The sequence below is a fragment of the Myripristis murdjan genome, chromosome 9 (genome assembly GCF_902150065.1).
Source record: "Myripristis murdjan chromosome 9, fMyrMur1.1, whole genome shotgun sequence".
Lineage (NCBI taxonomy): Eukaryota > Metazoa > Chordata > Actinopteri > Holocentriformes > Holocentridae > Myripristis > Myripristis murdjan.
In genome coordinates, this window is record NC_043988.1 from 29,183,881 (window position 1) to 29,189,880 (window position 6,000).

Here is a 6,000-nt window from a genome sequence, read left to right on the forward strand (position 1 = left end):
AACCCCAACCAAACAGCTCAGGACAAAGGGAAAAGCCTTTCCAAAGATCCACCTTTACCAGGTCACTGAGTTGCAACATTCTCACAGCCCACACATGAAAACACCCACTGGGCTGGCTGCGTTTCCTTCTGCTCAACAGACCATTGATCAGTCTGCCAGCAGAGCCCAGCAACTATGGCCTGACACAAAAGGGCACCACCACCAGCTTCATATCCTCGGGTGACATGTGGCACCTTTTATTTTTGCAAAAACAGCCATCGTAAAGTCCTCTCAACAGGAGGAAACTTTGAAGGTCAGACCACTTTAAGACTTCGGTTGCCACAATGTTGAGACTCCAGTGTGTTACGGTAATCTTTTGTTATTGAGACTGTTTACTGATTGATTACTCCCAAGTGAGTTAAAGTTTATTATGCCCCCCTGTTGTTGGTAATACACCTTCTGCATATGTGAGTGGTGAGCTGGCACTAAATGGCAGCTGGTCCATGTCTTCTCATTCTGTTGTCTGGAAACTGAATGCTGACCATTAGCACAAATGAAGGACTGTGAGAGGCAAATGTTACGCTTAAACCATAGCCAACAGAGGACAAAACAAGATTTATTAAATGGCAATGGGAAGCACAAGAAGAAATATACCATGGTGCCTAATGAAGCATCATTAAAACCTTTGTGAATCAAAATCTGCGAGAGGCTGTTCATTATGATAATAAACCACTTCTGCCACCTATGCCATACTTCAAAACTGAATTAAATTAGTGTAATATGACAGGGGTCTACCTTTCCACCCAGGCGATTTTTAATGACAAGTTGGCTCGGCAGATTTTAAACGTGTGTTCTCAGCTCACTTCCTCTGACAGTTATCAGCTCAACCTGAAAGGCTCATCCTCTTGCCTCTTTTTTTCCACATCTCCTCGTTAGATAAGCAAAGAGAAAGGCTTGATGAGATTATAATAAGGACAAAGCACAGAGAAGAGCGCAGGTACCCAAAGAAGCTGCCTGATTGAATTGTTGCAGATTAAAGAGGCTGGGAAGGATGAGGAAGAGAGACAAACAGAGATAGAAATGAACGAATGAGGGAGAAGAGATACATTTTCATGTCTCGAGATAGTTGCTGGAATTTATTACTCCTAATGAGGATTCACTATATTTCAGAATAAATTAAAATATTCACCACAGAATGTGCTGGGTCACTTAAAAAAATCCCAAAGCCATATGTGGAGAATATCTGGACATTTTCTGCATTATAATTAGAGTCTCTGGAACACTCCACAGTCTATAAGATGAGAGTTTCTGTTTGGAGATTGCCCCCTGTTGTTAGATCTGGGCCCCTGGAACAAATAAGCCTTTTCCATTCTGACTATGTCCTTGGCTATTGACCAGCAGAGAGAGAAAAAGTATTGGAGTGAATAATGGCCCACATGCAAGCCCATTGAATTGCTTCAGGATTATAAGTGTGGAGCCAGAGGGAGCTGGAGACTGAAGGGTATGTATGGCGGTAACGGCTTTTCCCTTACATCCTGGGCAAGCAAAGGCAGTAATGGTCTTCGACCTAAACCCCAAACAGACCAACACTCTTTATAACTAAAAATAAATCCCATTACAACTAGATAATGTAGTTAGGTGACTGCATTTACAAAATATTTCTGCAACAGTAATGATGTTTTGGGAGTCGGAAATGCTGACAAAAGTCTGACATCACTGACTAAGCTCCAACCTTGGATCCCTCCACCATCCCACAGTCCCATTACACAGTCAGACATTCTCTGTCGGTAAGCACTGGCATTATCCCCCTTTTCAGATTATGACTCCCCCTACCATACATGGCTGGCCTGGTGCTGCCATTCTTAAAAGCTTTTGGCCGTGGGAAAGGGAATTCTGGTCTATGAGGGAATTATGAATATGCCAGTGGGTGCCTGCTCTGAATCTGTCTCTGAATAAAACTGTAGGATCAACATAAGCTGCACTCCAGGCCCAAACATGTACTCCCTTGGTTGTTGGCTCGTGTTTTATCTCCATGATACGCCCTCCGCTCTCTCCTTTCTCCTCTCCTTGCTGGGCAGCCCCGAGCTGGACGATGGTGATGGTTTTCAGAGGATGTCAGTGCCCGTTTGAAGTGGCGCTCTGCTATTTGGGGAGTTTCCGCCGAGAGGAGGTGTAGGAGGGGGGAAAAAAAGATTGGATGTGGAAGCAAAGAAAACCTCCTCTTTATTTGAGGAAGGAAACGAAACAGCAACCCCTGGTGACAAACACATGCTGCCTGGTGCCTCCCTGTAGTAACAGACTCTCACAAAAAATCACGCAAGACTTTGCAGCAGCCGAGGAGTTTGAGGATATTTGAGGTAAATTGTGAGAGAAGGCAAGGCAGACATCATGATGTTTTGAGTTTGTGTTGGTGGAGTGTTTTGTTTCTGCAATTATAGCATCAAAGTTTTTTTTCTTTTACATTTTTTAACATAGTTCAGTCTCCATAACTGTTACTTTGCATCAGCTTAGTTACAAGAATCCAAGGTAAACAACATGGAGTGATACATAAACAAAAATGCAGAGGGGCAGTACTGGCAGACACTGGCACTCATCAGAATGACTTTCGCCATTCAAATTGGGAAATTGGAACCGACTGTGGTGTAATCTATCATAATTTTGTACTATTATGTTATTGTGCACCTAGCAGTAATCATGTCCATTCACTGATGCAGATTTGCTGCACAAGTGGACAGCTCTTCACTCAGGTAAATGTGAAACATTTTGTAATTCACAAAACAAAATGTGATATATGCTTTGTTTTCAGAAACTCTGAAATTTGAGTAGATAGTGTTTCTATAAGTATTCATGTAATGTTAAGGGCCTCTTCAATTATCTATTTTTGAGTAATAGGTTGACAGGATGTGTGAGGACAACCAGTCAACCAGAACGATTCAGCAAGAGTCACACAAAACTCCCAGTCTTTAAAATGAGTCAGTTTGAAAAGAATATGAAGAAAAAGACGTCTAGCATGAGAAATGATTAAATGAGCACCACAAAATGCATGAAGAAATCCCACAAACAATGAATGAAAGAGAGCAAAACAAACAATAAGGAAATAATCCACCCCAGGCACTCCATGCAACAATCACTGATGCTATTTTTAGCTGTGATCCAAGCAAGTCATCTCATCTCACTGCCCAGAAGAAGTTTTTGCACTTTTGCTCAAGTTTCATCAGCTGCAAAATAAAGAAAAAATGTTTTCAGAGTAGACACAAGCTGTTTGAGCGTGACAGTGAGCATTTGATAACCTTGTATTAATTATTGGTTACTGGGCTAATGGACACCTCAGTGCTTGTCTCCGGTCAAGTGCAAATGAGCCCATGCAAACTGCAACAGTGCTATGTGAGCAGTTTTTAATACTAATATAATGCCATGCATATATCAGCCAGGCCACTACTCATTAAAGCCAGGAACCTTTTGCTGCATGCCAGTGGAGGGTTATCTTCTGGCCATTTACCCAAACCTAATGTTCCATTAAGTGTGCATCAATCAGATTTTAAATGATTTTATATGCCCATTAGTGCTTCCAGACCCATGGTTGAGACCACTCCCTGTGTAATGATACAGCAGGGCACATCAGCTTTTAAAAAGCCATCACACATCTGCCTCCGACATCTTCCCAAAACCCCTGCGATGTCAGGCTGACAGTCACCAGTGTTACCAAGAGCCACAGGGCTCTGATCAGCAACAGGATGATTTGAGAACGGCTCGTGACTCACGCCAGAAAAAAAAAAAATTCCTGGTAGATTTTCTGCCACAAGCTCTTATTTTGAGGGGTATCAGATGAACACAAGCACCAAGCTTGCTTTCCCACCAGAATTTTAATGGCATCTCCCCAACATCAAAGTTTTTGAAACTAGGGTAAGAAAGCTGCGTCATGTTTACCTCCTTAGCGAGCGGTGGAGTGTTTACACACCTTTTCTGCAGGAACCATTTCGACACATCAAAAACGCCTCAGTCTGTTTTCCTCCCCATGACCCAGAAATGAAAGACGACACCGAAGGCAGTGGAAAGAGCAACCATGAGGGAATTTAGCCTTTTGAAAAAGTTAAGCAAACTTCAAGTTCGGTAAGAGCGAGGTGAAATCAAATTATATTACCGTGACATTGGAAAAAAAAAATGTCGTCAATTTTCTGCCAGTGTTCTTGAAGGGGAAAACAAACAGTTACAATGAAGTCCAAGCTGAGGACAACGAATACAAGCACACTGAAATTTCTTGAAAAAATTGTTATGCAGGTTTTTGGTGGATGTCCTACAATAACATTTTCACAGCATACTGCATGTATAGAAGTAGATCCATATCTCCTCAATTAATGAAACTCCAATAAAGTGACATCCAAGGAGGCCTGTAGCGGCATATTCCAACATTTTGTTGAGCATTCTCAATAAAACTTGGCATCATTTTCTGACATCCTTAGGGACACATCCTAGAACTTTGAGGTACACATTCTGAAACTTTTCCAAAGTGTTGCAAGTATCAGTCAACTATTGAATCACCTCCTCAACTCTGCTCTCCTCTATATGGAAATATGGAAACTTCTCCCTGGTTAAAATCAATTATTCACAGTCATCTCCAGGGATACGCAGGCCTTGGCAGTTCCCTAAGATGATCCGAGGCGTGCGTTTGAGTGTGAGAAGGGTTCGGGGTAAACCCTTTAGCATTGTGTGAGCAGGATGAAGGGTGTATCAGGGCAACCCTTCCTGCAAAAACGACCTTTTCCATGACTGAGCTCTGCTGAGAAAATGGGCCGCTCACACACACAGGTACGCAAGAGCAGACAGGAAAACACTGTCACTGTGGAGCAAAGTGTTACTAGCTGTCCCTTTGTTGAGAAATGTGTGAATGATTTTGTTTTCTCTTTAAAGACAGGGTGTCTACTTTTGCTGTGCAGCATTTTTCAAGTGGAAAAGGTGTGTGTGTGTGTGTGTGTGTGTGTGTGTGTGTGTGCTCATATGTGTGAATACACGCCTGCCCATCTGTTCTAACTATACCTTCGTCTGCTTTCCTCCCTTTTCTCTCCAGTAGCCTGTATGCATGTAAGTATCAGTGTGTGCTCATATTGAAAATTATGAGCTTGTGTCCACTAACCTGCCGGTCCATTACAATTCCTGTTGATTGCGGACAAAAGCAGCAAAACCTTGACTTCTGTAACCATGCATGACCAAGCGCTCCAAAAGTACAAACACATTTTCTGAAAAAAGAATTTTTAGGTTTTGGTTGCCGAGTTTCATGTTGACATCGAAGGGAGGTGTTTATTTCCACGTGTTGTTTCGTCACAATGAGCCAAATCCCATGAGAAGTGTGTAAGCAATCACAAAAAAACTGTATATGCTGATTATGTCTTGCATTTGCAAACAGTCAGTATCCTGACAATGCTAGACTTGAATATTTACAGTTAATTTTATCAGCAATTTTTACTGTAACTGCTATATTGGCCATTACCAAAGGTTAAAAAAATACAGCAGTCACGAAGCCTTTTACAATACGTTTTTTTTTTTTTTTTCCAAATGCTTAAACACTGACAGTGACTCATAAGGCTCTATCTCTGAAGCCATTACAGAGACACTTGTTGCCGATGCATTTACCAAGTGTGCTAAAAGCTGAATGCATGTTCTCTGTTTTACACTCGGTTTGTAATTATATAACGCTCTTTTTGCAAAACTGTAAACACTGTGTTGCCAATTGCCTTTCCACATTTAGACATGTGAAAACACTTTAAGATAATGAGTTCACTTCCAAATCTGAGCTTGAGCTCTATAAATAAGCCACAGGTAAACATTTGGTTTGGACACAAATGGAAGCTAATTTTGGGCAGAAAGAAAGAGGGGTGAGAACTAGAGGGGGAGGAGGAGGAAGAGGAGGAAAAGGTACACTCAAAAGTGTAGAGAAATAAGAGGAGTAGGAGGCTTTTCATTTATACTGTCAGGGTGTAGTTGGTGGTTCATGTGTTTAGTCAAATGATGGTTTACGTGCACTGT